Genomic DNA, 18,991 nt, shown 5'->3' with positions numbered 1-18,991 from the left:
GTATCAACAAAAAATTTACTGAAGATGTACTTAAGGCCTGCAAGAATTTGGAAAAATCATTGATGCACAATGGAAACAAAGATATTGATACTGAAGATCTGTGCTGTGAACTTATAGCAATAGCTCGAAGACTTCCAAAGTCTATGTCACCACAAGGAGTACTTCTCTTCATATTGCAACAAAAACTCCTGGATAGTGTGTCTAATGTTTCTGTTGCTCTAGGGATCCTTCTCACACTTCCAGTGTCAGTGGCAAGTGGTGAACGCAGTTTCTCAAAGCTCAAACTTATAAAAAGTGCTGCAAAAGAGACTACTTGGTTTGGTAACTATATCAATTGAACATGCCAAAGCATCAGCACTTGATCTGAAGGAATTGGTGACAAAATTTGCAAAGAAAAAGACATACAAAATGAGATTTTGATGTGCCTGAAGTGGAAACATTCAGGAGACTTAAATTTTAACATCACAATTCACAGGATTATTCAAAATGATTCGTGATTTGTGTGCTGAAACTGTTTTCTGTTGACAAAGAAGATCAAAGATTGTTGTATTACTTATTCTCACATATTAAAAAATAGCAATTTCAACTTTTGTGCTTTTCATTTTTCCTACAATTCATCTGTTTTTGAAAACTAGCTAGCAGTGGGGGGGGCACAAGTAGTTAGCCTTGCCTAGGGCGCAAAAAAGCCTGACACCAGGCCTGGACATCACGTGGAAGTGATGTCATTGCGCTGGGGATGTGACACAGCGATGCTCTGTCTTTTGGGGCAAAACTCTATGGTTTCATGCCTATTTCACCATAGAGTTTTGCCTGTAAACAAGAGTGTCACCACACGAAATCCCCCCCAGCACAATGATGTAACTTCTGTATTATGTCAGCGCATCGCATTGCTCTGCCCCCACTCCCAGAAGTTCCCTCTCACCCTCCGCCAGCATGGACATTGGATTTGGCAACCCTACAAAATGGAAAATCAAAATTTGAAAGCTATCTGGACATTTTCAACCAATGTCAGATGCCATGAGGCTCAATAACTACATGCTACTTAGTTTACAGGTCTACCCCATACCCACCCCAGGTTTCGGTCAGAAGTGCTCTGGAGTTCCGTGCTGAAGCTTAATTCCCAGGCATTCAGGGGCCTGATTTGGACTGGGACCATGGAATGCAGGAGTTTAAGTCTCTCCCCCACACATGTCATTTTTCTGATCTGAAATGGCCTCAATGAGCCGCTTTTTGCTTCTTTGCGGGAATTTATATGCATTGATGAGCTGCACATAAGCTTCTCCACTAGGGGAAATACTGTCTCCAGTGTGGTGTAGTGGTTAAGAGTGGTAGACTCTGATCTGGAGAACTGGGTTTGATTCCCCACTTCCCCACATGAAACCTGTTGGGTGTCCTTGGGCCAGTCACAGTTCTCTCAGAACTCTCTCAGCCCCACCTACCTCACAAGGTAACTGTTGTGGGGAGAGGAAGGGAAGGAAATTGTAAGCCGCTTTGAAACTCCTTCGGGTAGAGAAAAGTGGGGTATAAAAACCTACTCTTCTTTTTCTTCTTCCTCCCCAGAGCTATAACTCCCTAGAGCGGGGACTGGGACTCTCCTACAACAGCCCCAAATCCTCCTGTCCCATAGTGGTACCCCAGGGCCAGTTCTGTGCTACCATCACAGTTTGGAGAGCTGGGGGGGGGCGTAAATTATCATTCTGTACAGATTACTTTCCTATCCATAATAGGATGGGCCAGCTCCAGGCTGGGAAATACATGGAGATTTTTTTGGGGGGGGTAAAGCCTGAAGAGGGTGGAATTTAGGGAAGGGAGGGAATTCAATGGGTCCACCTTCCACAGCAGCCATTCCATCCAAGTTAACTGATCTCTGTCACCTGTAGATCAGTTATAATAGCGGGATATCTCCAGCCACCACTTAGAGGTTGGCAACCCTAATCCATGAGCTTGGGTGCCTGAAAGCCAGAGGCCAAAAAGCCAAGAGGATAATGTAGGTCACCTAGGGGCTTTGTGCTATTTCCCTCTGCCCTAAGCATAGGGTGAAAGCCATACATTACACAAGAAACCCATGAACCTTCTGGCTTGATTTTTAAAAAGTAAAAATAAGCTGCAGGAGGCATATAGTTTTGAGTGGAGGAAAGGCAGGGGGAAGGGCTGCTTACTTTTTCCTCCTCCCTATTGGTTGTTGACTCAGAACTGTCTCCTCCCTCAGCTGTTTTTCTTTCTCTGCCCATCGGACAGAAATGGTGCTGGTCGCCCTGGTGGATGATCTCCAGAGACACCTGGATCAAGGCAGATTGGCACTGCTGATTCTTCTTGATCTATCAGCAGCGTTTGATATGGTTGACCATGAGGTGTTTAACCCACTGCCTCGCCTGACACCAGGATACGGGGGCTTGGCCTTGCAGTGGCTGACCTCCTTTCTCCAGGGTCAGGGACAGAGGGTGGTTCTTGTGCAGTGTTCCCTCTAAGCTGAGTTAGTGTGAGCTAGCTCACAGGTTTTTAGCCTCTAGCCATTTTTGTCTTGCAGCAGCCAAATCACCTGCTCACAACATTAATGCTGGCAGCTCAGAAAGTAGAATTTTTGCTCACAGGACTCAACAGCTCAGAGGGAGCATTGCTTGGGGGGGGGGGGTTATTTATTTATTTTTCAAATTTCTACCCCACCCTCCTGCCCGGAGCCAGCTCAGGGCGGCTTACATAAAAACAGATGTTTACATTTAAAATGTAAGTTACAATGATAACAGATTAAAACCATAATAAGTGCTAGTAGTTGTTGGTCTTTGTATGATGGTAGCAGCTATTATTCAAAGTTCTCAACTCGCAGTCAGCTCTCAGTATTCATTTTGATTGTCCTTGCAGGACTTGCTGTTCTTTAGGCTGCTGGTGGCAGTTTCTGGAGTCCAGGGCCCTCTCTCTTTCAACCAACCATTGGTGGTGGCAGCTCCCAAAAGCCTGGCGGAAGAGCTCTGTTTTACAGGGCCTGCGGAACTGTCACAGGGCCCTGATTTCCTACAGAAGCTCATTCTATCAGGATGGGGCTGCCACCAAAAAGGCCCTGGCCCTCGACAGCCTAGCCTCTTTAAGACCCGGGAGGGCCAGCCGGTTCTGGGCCCCTGACCGCAGTGCTCTCTGGGGAACATGTGCGGAAAGGCAGTCCCTCAGGTATGTAGGTCCCTGACATGTAGGGCTTTAAAGGTAAGAACCAGCACCTTGAAACGAATCTGGTATACTATAGGCAGCCAGTGCAATGCCTTCAGCACCAGCTGTTTGTGGTGTCCCACAGGGAGTGATTCTCTCCCCCATGTTGTTCAATATCTATATGTACCCCCTTGCCCAGATTATCCGGAGGTATGGGCTGGGTTGTCACCAGTATGCAGATGACATCCAGCTCTATCTACTGATGGACAGATGCCCTGACACGGCCCCAGGAGTTCTGGACTAGGTGTTATAAGCTGTGGCTGGATGGCCACAACAGAGTCGACTAAATCCATCCAAGATCAGGGGGGTCAGGGGATCAGGCTTCCCAGCCTTCGATGGGGCTCCATTGGTGCCTACATCAGGGGTGAGGAGTCTGGGGGTGTTCCTATATACCTCCCTTTCTATGGAGGCCCAGGTCACCACCACTGCCAGGTCTGCCTTTTTCTATCTGAGACAGATCAGGCAGTTGGCCCCATATCTCACTCCCCAAGTCCTAGCTACAGTGACTCACACAATGGTCACTTCTAGACTGGACTACTGTAACTCTCTCTACGTGGGGCTGCCCCTGACTGTGCTCTGGAAGTTGCAGCTAGTACAGAATGTGGCAGCCTGGGTGTAGATAGTGACGCCTTTGCAGGCTCATATTCACCCAGTGCTGCATAAACTGTACTGGCTGTCTGTTGAATTCCGGATCTGTTTCAAGGTGCTGGTGCTTACCTTTAAGGCCAGCATACCTTAGAGACCGCCTGTCCCCATATGAGCCCTGTAGAGCACTGAGGTCCACAAACCAACATCTCTTAGTGGTCCCTGGCCCCAGGGACGTCTGACTAGCCTCAACCAGGGCCAGGGCTTTTTCGGCCCTGGCCCCCACCTGGTGGAATGAGCTTTCGTATGAGATCAGGGCTCTGTGGTACATATTGCAGTTCCACAGGTCCTGCAAGATGGAACTCTTCCACCAGGCTTTTGGTTGAAGCGGCAGACATCCCCTCCAATCCTCCACAGTGGCCTGAATCTGAATAGACATCGGGGCACCCACCATTGTATTTTAAACAATCTGAATTGACATCTGATCTATTTGTTTTTACATGGTTTTATCCTGTTTAAACTGTCATTTTAACATTGTTCTAACGGTATTATACTAATTGATGTAAACCGCCCTGAGCTCATTTATGGGAAGCGCGGTATATAAATCAAATAAATAAACAGATACCTTTTCCCTCAGAAAAGGGAGAGTAGCTATGAGGGAGGTGATATGGAGAAAGCAGGAAGGGAAAGGGTTAAGCAGCCTCCCTCCCCCCCACACCATTCCTTAGTTCCCAACTGCAGTCTCATAGGCTGCTTTTCATTTTATTTTATTTTTAAAGCAGCAAACTGTTCATGCATCTCTGTGTAACATCTAAGTTGGTCCCTAACTTATATACATTTGTGAGAGGGTAATAATGGCTTCTCTGCCTTATTTGTGTGTAAGGAGACAAATTTTACAGACTAGAATTACCTTACCAACATAATTTTTCCAAACCACAACCCACCAACTCATTTGAAAATATGGTGGTAGACAACAGAGAAAATTTTGCCAATAAAATATTACTGTACCTTACTTCTTCAATCCCCTGCCCAAGATTTAGAAAAACTCAGACTGAGTGAATGGCAAACATGAAAAGAATGCAATATTATCATTCAATAATAATGTAAAATTATCAATAAATTGAAACAGTGGGCTTCCTGTGCACATTCAAGTCTTCAACAGGTTTTGTAAGAAGTGTTTTCCCTTTATCTCTTGGTTAAACAATATGCCATAGTTTTCTGCATATCTGGGAAGTCTCCCCAAGTAATATGCAGAAGCTCTTGCCCTGTCTGTGCGTGGCCTGGCTTGGCTGTTTGTGCCATCCACACAGGGGCATGACAGCTTACTATTAGATACAGTGAAGATTGAACAATAGGGGCTCCCAATGTAAGAAGGGTGAAAATTGGCTGAGAGTTGGCATTACTGAATAAAATGCATATGCTATCCTGGAATATGATCTGAACATGAGTCATCACAGTGACGTTACAGAAAGGGGAAATTGTATTAAGAAAAGATGTAGGAGGTTAACAGAAACACTCAGCTCTGATTAGGGCTCAGCTGGAATAGGATTTGGTGACTACATTGTAAGGATTCAGCAAACTGGCAAGGAGTTAAAGAAATATGTTAAATAGCACTGGGCAGCACAGCAGCACTGGAAGGCCAGCAGTGGCCCATTTCATAAACATAAAGAAAATATAAAGATAATACGGCAGTGCTTCAGTTCAAGTCTGGCTGAGGCCAAATCCTCTGATTAGAAGCCTCAGCCTCCTTCCACATCTCAGAGACATTAACATGGTAACTGGATCAAGTTTACATAGGCTGCGGTCACACAGAGCATTAGGCACGCTAGAGGGACGGAAGATAGGCGGATTTTCCAGGCGCGATCTCACTGCCACATCTGGGAAGCGTCGAGCTCCCGTGGCGAACCCGAGGCTTCCCGCAGAAGATGCACAGTAAAAAACTAGTACCTCAGAGGTACTAGCTTCCTGAAACCGCAGGGCAAGGGCGGGCGTCTGATCGCGTTTCCGGTGGTAGTTCCGGCGCCTGCCCATGTCCCCTCGAAAAAAGGTGTTTTTTTTTCAAAGTCTCCACGGATGCACACAAGCACCCAAGGGAGCATGCGCACATTTGAGGTTTCTTTAAAAAAACCAACCCCGTTTGCCCTGCGCCCCGCTTCTTTGCCGCGCCACAGGACTGTGGAATGATCAGCATCTCCCCCCACCACGGGACCTCCATCGGTAGGTCTGCTCGAGCAACCGCGCGGTTTTTAGCCCCGGGGCTAACAGCCACGTTTCCCCCCCCCACATTTTCCTGCCCGTATGACCTAGCCTCGGGGCTAACAGCCACGCTCCCCCCCCTGCATTTTCCTGCCCCTGTGACCGGGACCATAGTCACATAGTCTCTTTTTACCATCTTGTTCGGGGGGGGGGAATTAGCATGAAAACAAGTAATTAAGGCTGAACCTATACTAAGGGTGAGTTCTGATGAACTCTGGTGCAGACAACATTCTAAAGAAAAGCTAAAAAAAACCTGGACATATTCAAATTTCAGAAAAGAGGATTAATGGGAAACATATTAGCAGTTTAATAATAGAAAATGCATAAAGAGAGGCAGAGAGAGATAACCTCCCTTTGCCAAAGACACTGAGGAAAGCACAAGAAACAAGAGGCTCACTCTAAAAACAAATCAGATTTAAGTTGGCTATCAGGAAAAAAATGGAATCCTTTGAAGAATCCCTTTTCCTTGAGCCTTTCAAGAGGAACCTGTCTGAACTCCAGGAAATGCTGCACTTCAGGGGGTACTGGAAGACAAATTAAAATTAAAATCTAACTATTTGCATATTTTATTTACAGTTCTTGGGAGTAACGTTGAAATTTAAACTTGAAATCTTATTCTACTAGACTAGTGCTGTCTGCGTCACTTAAATGTTCAGGGAGGGCTCATTTTCTCCTTCCACTCAATTCTGAGTCATCATTGTGTCATACCAGCGCCATCAGGATTATATCCAGCAAGGAAGGAATTCAGTACAAAGACATATACAGATCCCTAAATTAAAGAGAGGCAGGGCATTTCTCTCTGACACTGGAAAACATGGCTGTGCTTGTAAACTCATGTTAACAATCAGCCAGCAGAAAAAGTGCCCAGAGTAACCAAAAAGATTCCTGAAGTAGCATATTCAAGTGAATACATGCATATCAAATCTCTTTTCATTGTCAAGGCACAGTTGTAGACAATGTTAAATAACAATAAACAAAAAGTGCTCCTGAGCATGCACAGAGCAAATTTCAGTCATCTCTGATGAAAACCTCCAGGCTTCTCAGGGTTTCCATACTAGGTAATATAACTCTGGATTGGATTTGCCTCAACTTTTCATACTAATTAAGGACTGTAGCCAATTACAACAATCTTATGACGATTAATTCCCAAAACATCAATCAGTGGTAAGATTCTAAGCTGCACTGTAAAAGAAAGAGGGATTTCTGTCCCTCCGGCTAGGAAAGCTGGAAACACAACCACAACAGTCAAGAAGCCACATTATAAATGAGCATGAAATTCAGACAAAATACATGTGCTCTGACTCATGATATTTGAATGTTTAGGGTGGACAACGGCCTTATACAGTTTGAGCACTGAAAAAAATTCCACATGCTGAACAAAGATATGGAGGGTCTGTGCTAACAGGGTCCTGGCTCCATCCTCAATGGCCCACCTGACATCCCTTTTGCCCTCTCTGCTAGCTGACCCTTCCCCCTCAAATACACTTCTCTGCACTACATTTAGGAATCTGGTTGCTTAGAAATTCAGAAGTTAATGATTAACTGGAGCTGCAACAACTCCCTAGCAGCACTCAGAAATCTGGGTACCTAAAGCCTTCTTTCAATAGAGCAGGTCCTGGGTGGAGATGGACTCCGTCCATCCTCCCTATTTGTTTCCCCTCCCCATGACAATCAGTTAAATATCTACCATTCACACAGCGCTGACAAAATTCAGAGTACCTCACATATATTATCACAGTAATCCTTAAGAACATAAGAACATAAGAGACGCCCAATGTTGGATCAGGCCAAAGGCCCATCCAGTCCAACACTCTGTATCACACAGTGGCCAGAAATACCAGGTGCCATCAGGAGGTCCACCAGTGGGGCCAGGACATTAGAAGCCCTCCCACTGTTGCCCCCCCCCAAGCACCAAGATGACAGAGCATCACTTGCCCCAGAGTCCCTATCTATACCTTGTGGCTAATAGCCACTGATGGACCTCTGCTCCATATGCTTATCTAATTCCCTTTTGAAGCCGTCCATGCTTGTAGCCGCCACCACCTCCTGTGGCAGTGAATTCCAAGTGTTAATCACTCTTTGGGTGAAGAAGTACTTCCTTTTATCCATTCTAACCCGACCGCTCAGCAATTTCATGGAGTGCCCACGAGTTCTTGTACTGTGAGAAAGGGAGAAAAGTACCTCTTTCTCTACCTGCTCTTTCCCATGCATAATCTTATAAACCTTACAACAGTTCTGTAAATTAGGCAATCATTATAGATTTGGGCAGGGGTCTTTTGGGGCCGGAGCGCTGCTCCAGGAGCTGGCAAAATGGCGGTGGCAACAAGCCCCCTCCCAGCCCCCCCCATTACGGCCTGTCGCTGGCCTTCCAGGGCCTGTGCTGAAGCACTGCGGCCCCAAGGACTCCCATCGCCACCTTCTCGGGGCCCGAGCCGGAGCGCTGCGGCCCAGAGGATGCAAGGAGAGTCCCCCCTGCCACCTCCCTGGGTCAGCGCCGGAGCGTTGCTGCCCAAAGGAGGCCAGGAGAGCCCCCCGCCGCCGCTTCCCTTGGTCAGCGCCAGAGCGCTGTGGCCCAGAGGAGGCCAGGAGAACCCCCCACCGCCTTCCTGGGCCAGCGCCAGAGCGCTGCGGCCCAGAGGAGGCAAGGAGAGTCTCCCCACCGCCTCCCTGGGTCAGCGCTGGAGCGCTGCTGCCCAGAGGAGGCAAGGAGAACCCCCCCCCCGCTGTCTTCCTGGGCCACCGCCGGAGCGCTGCTGCCCAGAGAAGGCAAGGAGAGTCCCCCCCCCGCCGCCTCCCTGGGCCATGCCGGAGGCCAGAAGAGGCCCCCTGCCACCTCCAGGGGTAAGTGAGGGATGAGTGGGGGGTGGCGGAGGCTTGAGTGGGGAGGTGGGTGTTAGATCGCGCTAACAAAGGACTCGTACAGTGATTCAGCTAGTGATTCAGCTTTATTGGAAGTAACGAACAAGCACTAACTCAGTAAGAAACCAGAACAGAAAACAGTGGGAGCTTATGCTCCTTTTAAACATAACCGGGCTAATGTAGCCACACCTATTTACATTTAACAACCAATGAGATTGCTTAGTTAAGGACCAATGGGAGTCTTTCCCTCCTAGGGAATGGTACCGTTCTGATTGGTCGCTGTTACGAAGCGACCAATAGGAAGTTCGCTCAGAGGAGCCCTGGCCTGGCTCGAAGCTTAACATGGGAGTCCTATGAGGTGATTCATGTAATCATTTCAATACATTACAATTCCTCCCCCCTAAGTTAAGCCATCATCCCAATTGTTTTATTATTTACAAACATGCAATCAACCTTTGTACATCAGTTATTCCAACAGTATTTACACTCATAGTCCTTCAGATAAGTCGGCATTTGCCGCGAACGCTGGGACCTGCGGAGCGGTGCAGGCTCCACGGGCAGACAAGGTTGTGGGTCAGAGTGGGGTTCACTACAGCCTGGATCAGGCACAGACTCGACTGGGATTTCAGCCCCGCACACAGGGTTCTGCCCTGACTCGGGGACAGTACCGGGCCTTTCGGTACTCACCGCCTGCTCTGGGGGTGTCCACTCGACATCAGGGGATTCAGCCGTCGGAGAGTCAGCGCTGTCCCTAGCCCAACGTCTCCTTAACTGATCTATGTGGCGCCGCCATATTCGACCGTCAGCTAACTGCACCACATACATTCGAGTACCCACAGAGTCGGATATAACCCCAGGAAGCCATAAGTGCCCGTTTGCATAATTTCGTGCGAAAACCTTGTCCCCTTTTTCAAACATGCGCACCTTCGGTTGCGCCGTGGTACGCTCGGATTGCTCTTCAGTGAGGTCTGGGTGCATTCGGTTCAAACGGGTCGTGAGTCTCCGCCCCATTAACAATTCGGCCGGACTACGGCCTGTAGCACTACAGGGGGTGGTGTGCTGCAGCAAAAGAAAGGAGCCCAGCCTCTGGCTCCAGTCCCCTTCGTCCATTTTACCCAGGGCCTCTTTGGCCGTCCTGACCATCCGTTCGGCTTGGCCATTAGATGCCGGATGGAAAGGGGCCGAAGTCATTTGGCGTATGCCATTACTCGTGAGGAAGAGCCTAAATTCCTCAGACACAAATTGAGGCCCGTTGTCACTGACGATGACGTCAGGCAACCCGTGGGTGGCAAAAAGTCGGCGGAGCGCATGGATCACAGCAAGTGATGTGGTCGATTTCATATGCACGACCTCCAGCCATTTGGACATAGCGTCCACCACAATTAGGAACATTTGCCCTTGGAGAGGGCCAGCAAAATCTATATGCAATCTGGCCCAGGGTTTACCAGATGACTCCCAGCCTTGGGGTGTAGCTTGTGGGGGATCGGGTCTGACTTGCTGGCATTTGGGACACCCTCGTACCCATTCTTCGATCTCTTTGTCCAGCCCCGGCCACCAGACATACCCTCTGGCCAACGCTTTGGTGTGTACCATACCGGGGTGACCCTCGTGCAGCGACTCTAACACTCTCGTCCTGAGTTTGTCAGGAACCACCACCCTGTTCCCCCATAATACACAGCCCTTAGAAATGGATAGTTCATTTTGACGGCTTTTGTAAGGGCCGAACTCCGGTTCAACGCTTCCAACCGGCCACCCCCTCCAAACCCAGTTTAATACTCGGGACAGCACGCTATCCTTGGCCGTGTGTGCTGCAATGTCCCTGGATGATACCGGGGGTCGAGGAAGCTCCTCAATTGCCAAGACCTCACAGGCGGGGGCAGGGTCTGCGCCAATGTCCGGCACCGGGCACCGGCTGAGGGCATCCGCATGCCCAATCGCTTTCCCAGGCCGGTGCTCTAAGTCAAAATCATAAGCCTGCAAAAATATCGCCCATCTAAGCATGCGTGGGGACATGATGTTTGGCAATTGCTTATCGGGCGCAAAAATCCCCAGTAGCGGCTTGTGGTCAGTGACCAGCAAAAATCGTCTGCCAAAAATAAAATCATGGAACTTTTTGACAGCCGCTACCAACGCCAGACCCTCCTTGTCTATCTGGGCATAGTTCCGCTCTGCCGCAGATAGTGATCTAGAATAAAAAGCGATAGGCGCTTCGCTCCCATCAGGCATCAGATGGCTTAAAACTGCGCCTACTCCAAACGGTGAAGCGTCAGCAGCTAACACCAGGAGCTTGTGTTCATCATAATGCGTGAGTACGGCATTAGATGTCAGCAGCTCCTTGACTCCCACAAAAGCCTTTTCCTCGGCCTGCCCCCACTTCCATTTTGCCTCCTTGTGCAAAAGCGCGTGCAAAGGGGCCGCCACTGATGCCTTATGCGGTAAAAACGCATGATAAAAATTCAGGAGTCCTAAAAAGGATTGGAGCTCCTTCTTACTCACCGGCCTGGGGGCGTTTTGGATTGCAGATACCTTCTCATCCGTGGGGTGGACTCCCTCTGCGTCAATGCGAAACCCCAGGAAGTCCACACTTTCCACCCCGAGCGTGCATTTTGAGCGCTTAACTCTGAGGCCGGCATTTTGAAAACGCCTGAGGACCTCTTTAACCCGGTCCAGTAGTTCCTGTTCAGACCCGCCCGCAATCAGCACGTCGTCAAAATAGGGCACTGTGCCAGGTACCCCCCTTAGTAGACGTTCCATGAGGCCCTGAAAAATCCCAGGTGCTACGTTGACCCCGAATTGCAGCCTGTTCACTTTAAAAGCCCCTTGGTGGGTTACAATTGTTTGGGCCTCGGCAGCCTCCGGGGTGACAGGCAACTGCTGGTATGCCTGGGCCAGGTCAAATTTGGCGAAAATCTTGCCACCCCCCAGGGAAGCCAAAATGTGGCTTATTACCGGGACCGGGTACGAATGTTGCTGCAGCGCCTTGTTAATCGTACATTTGTAATCGGCGCATAGTCGTATGGACCCATCTGATTTGACAGGGGTTACGATCGGGGTCTCCCATTTGCTGTATGGTACTGGCTCTAAAACCCCTTGCTCAACTAGTTTGTCAATCTCTTTTTCCACCTTATGTTTGAGAGACACAGGTACTTTCCGATACTTCAACCTAATAGGTTTGACTGACGGATCTAAGTCAAACGCAACCGGGGGGCCCTTGTACCTTCCCAACCCTTCGGCAAATACATCAGGGAACAGGTCGTACAGCATGCCCCATTTATTTTCAGACATCCTGTTAATCCCAGAAATACCGATGCCCAATGGCTCAAACCAATCTAACCCTAGCAGGTTAACCCGGTCTCCCTCTGCAATCAGGAATGACAGTTTAACACATTTCCCCTTATACTCAACAGTAACAGAGTCCCGTCCGGCCAAGGGAATTCGGTTGCCCTGGAAGTCGGACACTCTGGTTCCCGCAGGCTGGAGCCGCCGCCGGCTTCGGTTCGGGAACAACTGGCGCCAGGACGCGGCAGAAATCACCGTCACGGACGATCCTGAGTCCACCTCCATTGTACAGGGTCGGCCGTCGAGGAGTGGAGTCACGGTGATCTTGCCCTGGCTGCTGGTGCGATTTACGGCCGATGCGCTCGACAAGGTCGCCGTCAACTGGCAGCTTGCTTCCGATGCTGAGGAACGGGTCTTGCCTTGGGTGCTGACTGGAGTGCCCCTCTGCGCTGACCGGTTGTTAGTTGAGGGATCCTTCTTCGCTGATCTGCAGACTCTGGCCAGATGACCACGCCGCCCACACGCTCTGCAGTCGACATCACGAGCCCAACAGGAGCCGCGCTGGTGCTTCCCGCCACAACCGGAGCAAGGCTTGACGTTGGTAGTCTTCGCTGGGGTCCGCTTGCCTCGAACCGCGTTGACGTCATCATCCGCGTCTTCGCCCTCGCTGTCTCGTTGAGCGTGTATACTGGGCTCTGCCACCCGCTGGCGGACCTCCTTCGTGGACTTCTCCGCTGCTTCCGCGGCCACGGCCTCTTCGTAGGCCACTGCCCAGGTCAGGGTGGTGCGGGCGAACAGCCTCTGTTGCAGCCTTTCATCTTTGAGACCGCAGACGAGACGGTCTCTGAGGGCTTCCTCCACGTTGTGGAAATTACATGGCCGTGCGGCTTTGCGAAGGGCCGCCACGAAATCTGCGATGGTCTCGCCTCCGGCCTGGTTCCGCTTGTAAAAAGCGTGCCGGCAGGCGATCTCCGACGGTTGTGGAGAATAGTGAGCCTTAAGCTTCTCCGTGATGTCAGCGTAGGTGACAGTCTTTATATCAGTTGGGGCCACCAACGACCTGGCTATGTCGAAGGTCCCCTTCCCGCAGGAACTCAGGAGGCATGCTCGTTTCTTCGCCTCATCGGTGATGTCGTGGGTCTCCAGATGGAACTCGAACCTGGACAGGTAGGAGTCCCAGTCTTCTGAGGAGGGTTCGAAGCACTCGAACTTCTGGCTTCCAGCCATCGGGGGAGACTTGGGCACCGGAGCTGGTGGCGCCTCCGCCGGATCGGCTGCTGTGCTCTGCCCGCTTTCTTCCGAGTCCGAAGTGTGGATGTCCGCAGGGCTGCCTACCTGCTCTAACATCCCATCCTCGTCGCCAATTGTTAGATCGCGCTAACAAAGGACTCGTACAGTGATTCAGCAAGTGATTCAGCTTTATTGGAAGTAACGAGCAAGCACTAACTCAGTAAGAAACCAGAACAGAAAACAGTGGGAGCTTATGCTCCTTTTAAACATAACCGGGCTAATGTAGCCACGCCTATTTACAAATAACAACCAATGAGATTGCTAGAATAAAGACCAATGGGAGTCTTTCCCTCCTAGGGAATGGTATCGTTCTGATTGGTCGCTGTTACGAAGCGACCAATAGGAAGTTCGCTCAGAGGAGCCCTGGTCTGGCTCGAAGCTTAACACGGGAGTCCTATGAGGTGATTCATGTAATCATTTCAATACATTACAATATTTAATTAATCTTATTGTTTTATATGCATTATTGTAACATGCCCTGGGCGTTGCTGTGCAGGGGAGGGCGGGCTAGAAATAATATAAATAAATAAATAAGGTAATATAGGCAGAATGGCCGTTTATGGATTCCACATGCTTCTAAGTACTGGCCTATGCAGCTGGCTTTCTGGACAGACTTGGCAAAGCATACTTCCCTATTCAGCGCTGTCTTTCTCTCCAGTCAAAAGGGTTTTCAGGTTGCTGGTGGCTGTGTTTGAGTTGCCATGGAATTTGAACCCATCTGGGGGCAGCCTTTGGGCTGGTGTCAGTTGCAGCTTTCCTGCAGCACGGGTGACTCCAGTGGCGGCAAGGGAAGAGTACAAACACAGCTCTGGATTGTTTTTTGCAGCTCAGTTGTGTGTTCCCTCTGGAAGAGTGTGGGATGAATGTCACAATATTCCAGTCTATCTCAATTTGTCAAGTGTGTTGTGAGGGCATTGTTGGTTAGTACAATTATGACTGGTGGGTGGCAACAGAATCACTAGGAGCTCTGGTGGAAATGCCGGTTAGTATTGCTCTTAACTTCTATTGCACATATTCCATTAGTTTAGCATACCAGTATTGTAGCAATTGCTTGGTGTGGCTTGTCTGTTTAATATAACATAGCCTAAGGCATTGGTCGTTCTCTCAGTAGTTAATCTACAGAATAAAAGGGAAACTCTGGCCTGCCTGGGCTGGGCGGCCCGTGGGCCACATGCGGCCCGCCGAAAACATTTATCCGGCCCGCCGGCAGGGCCGGCTCGCCTAGGGTGCGCTGGCCCTCAGGGGCGCCAAACTGCAGATATGTGCAGTGTGCATAGGAATTTGTTCATAGTTTCTTTTTAAACTATAGTCCGGCCCTCCAACGGTCTGAGGGACAGTGAACTGGCCCCCTGTTTTAAAAGTTTGAGGACCCCTGCCTAAGGCCATACTAAGCAGAGTCACCTCCCTTCTAAATCTATTGAAGCCAGTAAGGTTAGAAGGGGAAACGTAGGACTGCACTGTTAATTAATGGCTAAGATCACATTTGAACCACACCTTGGTTCATTCCCTCTGCTATAACAGCTGTCTATGGTCTTTCCTAAACTGAGGACAGAACCCCAGATTCTCAACTTCCCATACCTCACATTTTTCACAAACGAACCCAGAGTGTTGGTTCCTCCAAATAAAGGCCTGTATCTCTCCCTATTGTACTTTCCCAGGCACATCAGGTTGACAAAAAGAGTAACAAGGCAACATCGAAGAGCATTGGGCCAGCAGTGGGCAGGACATGAAGACACAATGAAGAAGTCTAGCCTGAGCAGGACAGGGCAACTGGCAGAGAAGCCTTCCTTAGGATATTGATGCTGCACAGGGAAGTCTTGCCTCACAAACATACAGATGTTATACACTTGCGTTTCCAAAAAGGTTTCTAATAAAGGCTTCTGAGTAAACTTTTGCATGAGGGCAGTTCTTCTTATGGAATGGTAACTGATTAAAGAACAGAAAGCAGAGGATACAAATGGGAATAATTTTCATAACAGAAGGAAGTAAATAGTGGAGTCCAGCAAGCATAGGTACTGCAACCATTGCTATTCATAGATAACCTGGAGTTAAGAGTGAGCATAGCAAGGCAGCCAAGTGTACAAATAGAACCAGAATATTCAAGATGCTAAAATTCCCATCAGAATGTGAAGAGCTCTAGAAGGGGTTCTTAAAATATGATGAATGGTGACAAAATGGCACCTGTGAGACACTAAGTTAAATGACTCACCATATGTTAAATGTTAAGGGACACACACAAGGTCACATACACACTGATGGGATCTGACACATCTACATTTTGTGGTTATGGTGAATAATTTGCTGAAAATGTAAGCTCAGTGTGCAGCATCAGTGAAAATGGCAATTTTAATATTATGCGTTATTAGGAACACTACTGAAAATAAAATGGTAAATGTTACAATGCTATCTATTATGTTATCTATATTATCTATATTACATACATGTTTAGAATATTATGCACGGTCCTGCTGGCCCCATCACATAGAGTTGGAAAACGTGTAAAAAATGATGAAGGAGCCACCTTCCTTACAATGAGAGGCTAAAGTGTTCTGAGATCTTTTTAATTTGGATTGTGGGAAGTAGGAGCAGTTTGATAGTGGCAATATATTTTAAATTTTAAAAGAAAAACAGATTAGAAGTTAAAAAAATTAAAAATGATGTGGAGAAATAGAGAATTTTTGTCATAAAATAGATAAAACTTGAGGTCACTGAATGAAATAATCAGCAAATTCAAAATAGAAAAAAAAAGTACTTCATACAAATTAGAAATAACTTAAACTCCTGAAGATCTGGTGCTGGCAGCTACCTCAGATGTTTAAAATGGATACACAAATGGTATACAAATTAATGGAAGCTAACAGTGCAAAGCCTTTGACTATGTCGACCATAACAAACTGTGCAGAGCCCTACAAGACCTGGGGGGTGCCAGCACATAGTCAAGTTGATACAATCATTGTACACAAACCAGGAAGCCACTGTACGAACACCATATGGAGATACTGATTGGTTCAAGATAGAGAAAGGAGTAAGACAAGGTTGCATTCTTCCACCTTTCCTATTCAACATGTATGTTGAAACAATCATGAGGAAGTTATTTATTTATTTATTTATTTATTCAGGTATTTCTACCCCGCCCTACCCCGCAAGCGGGCTCAGGGCGGCTTACAAAGGCATAAGCCCATACATAAAATTTAGAGCTGGAAGAGTCACAAATTGGGGTAAAGATTGGAGGAAGGAATATCAACAGTCTTTGATATGCTGATGACACAACCCTCCTCTCGGAAACGAAAGAAGGCCTGGAATACCTGATCAAGAAAATCAAACAGGAAAGCGAGAAGTCTGACCTCTTCCTAAACATCAAAAAGACCAAGTTCATGACCACCAAGAAGAAGAGAAACGTCAAAATAAGTCGACAATGAAGAGATCGAATGTGTGGAAGAATTCACTTCCTTAGGATCACGATCAACCAAAACGGCAAATGCAGTCCAGAAATAAAATGTTAAATCATGCTGGATCGCACAGCAATGATGAGCATGAATCGAATATGGAAGAGCAAGGTCATCAGCCTAGAAACCAAATGCAGATTAGTCTGTGCTATTGTGTTCCCCATGGCAACCTGTGGCTGCGAAAGTTGGACCATGAAGAAGCAAGACAGGAGGAAAATCAACTCATTTGAGCTGTGGTGCTGAAGAAGGCTCCTGCGCATTCCTTGGATGACAAAGGTGACAAACAAGCAAGTACTGGAGCGCATAAAAGCAGACATGTCATTGGAAGGAAAAATCATAAAACTGCGACTGACTTATTCCAACCATGTCATGCGGAAGAACTCACTACAAAAAGCAACTATGCTTGGATTGGTTAGCAGCAAAAGGAAACCAGGCTGCCAAAGAACACGGTGGCCAGCCTGAGCATGGAATGACTCAAAGAAACAGTACAAGATCGGAAAACATGGAGAGAGCTGGCCCATAGAATCGCCAAGAGTGGGACACGACTGAATGGCTAACAACAACAACAACAATGCAAACCTAGTAGCAGAGTTATACCCATCTGGATTTATTTAGGTCAGTGGGGTTAGATGGGTATAACTCTACTTAGGAGTGCATTGTACTTCTATCACTTATCTAATAAGGGTGGGTGGCTGTCCAATGTAGATTAAAACATCCACAAGTGGGGGGGGGATCCTGTTTTATAATATATGTTTCAGATCTAAAATGTGTGTGTCTTGGATAATTCTCAGATTTGCAAAAAACACTTCATACATTCACAGAAGCCTTTGGTTAATGCCCCCAAGAAACTGCCTGCAACGTTTATCACAAAATAGCTTTTTAAAAAGGTAGGGATCAACTGTGGCAAAGCAAGAGGAGAGGAAATGAAGGTCAGTAGAGGGAAGAGATTTTCCCTTCTTTGTGAGTCTTCATCTGTCCCCCTTTTAATGACAAATACCCATGACAGTTAGATGGAATACTAGACACTAAAACAGGACTGGAAGGAGCAGAGCTTTTGCCTTCATGACCTGCTTGCAAAGTGTGCTCGATGGTCATTCTAGGCAGCATGGACATTCTGCCTGATCTGAAAATGTTCTTTTTTGGAGTCCTACTTGTGCCTAAGCAATTGATGATCTCCAGTTCAAAAGTCTGAAGACCAGAAGGGACTCCAGAAGCCAAAGAATTCTCTCTAACAATTACCCAAGCCTATTAAATTTTGACTGGCTAAAACACTACTTTAAAAAGTATGTTTATATCTAGCCATTAAAAGATTGTGTAAGAAAGAGTAACTGTTGGTAATGGCTTGAGATTATGTAACGGAGTTCCCTGCAAACAGAATTAAGTTAGTGTACCAAGATTATTAACATTTTGACTGGCATTACAAAAAGAATTAAGTTTATGTTAAGGAATCCTATTCAATACACTTTCTCTATTAGGCAGGGCGAAGTGGCCCACCACATGGTTAAACTAGGCAATACAATGGCAGCCGCATATTCTTAGCTGAGTGTCCGCCCCATATGTGTATAAAGCAGGAGTGAGTGAGGTCTTATATAAATATGACAAAGAGTATAGATATGGGAGAGATAAACCCTCTCCACTCCTCCCTTTAGTCAGTTTTCACAGTTGTCATCTACAGACTGGGAAATTCCTGGAGGTACAGAGTTTGGGGAGAGGAGGGTGCTCATTAGGGTATAATGCCAAAGCACCCATTTTCTCTAGGCGAATTGATAACTGTAGTCTGGAGATCAGTTGTAATTCAGGGAGATCTTTAGGCCCCACCTGGAGGATGGCAACCCTACATCCCAGGCATTCTCTTTCTAATGTCAGAGTTAGGCCATAGAACATAATGCCTTTAATGACCAACTGTACAAAAGTAAGGTACAGAGAGTTCTGCTCCCACCAACAAATGCACCCATTTTCATGTTAAAGTAAGACCTAACCACCTTCACTTTACTAGGTAAGGTTACAGGAGGCGGCAGATCTTTTACCATTCACGCTCCATATTAGTCAGATTCCCAGTCTTCGAATGGAGATTAAAA

General features: G+C 47.5%; 1 protein-coding gene across 1 annotated transcript in view; it reads right to left on the bottom strand.

Moving 5' to 3' along the window:
* LOC107114442 (prominin-1-A-like) overlaps positions 1-18,991 on the bottom strand; it is a 55,894-nt gene that overhangs the window by 34,947 nt on the left and 1,956 nt on the right. The gene's annotated exons all lie outside the window — the stretch shown is intronic.

Source organism: Gekko japonicus, unplaced genomic scaffold, assembly GCF_001447785.1.
Source record: "Gekko japonicus isolate JY-2015 unplaced genomic scaffold, Gekko_japonicus_V1.1 scaffold59, whole genome shotgun sequence".
Taxonomy (NCBI): Eukaryota; Metazoa; Chordata; class Lepidosauria; order Squamata; family Gekkonidae; genus Gekko; species Gekko japonicus.
The sequence above is the reverse complement of the archived record's forward strand: the minus strand, read 5'-3'. Positions and strand labels throughout refer to the sequence as shown.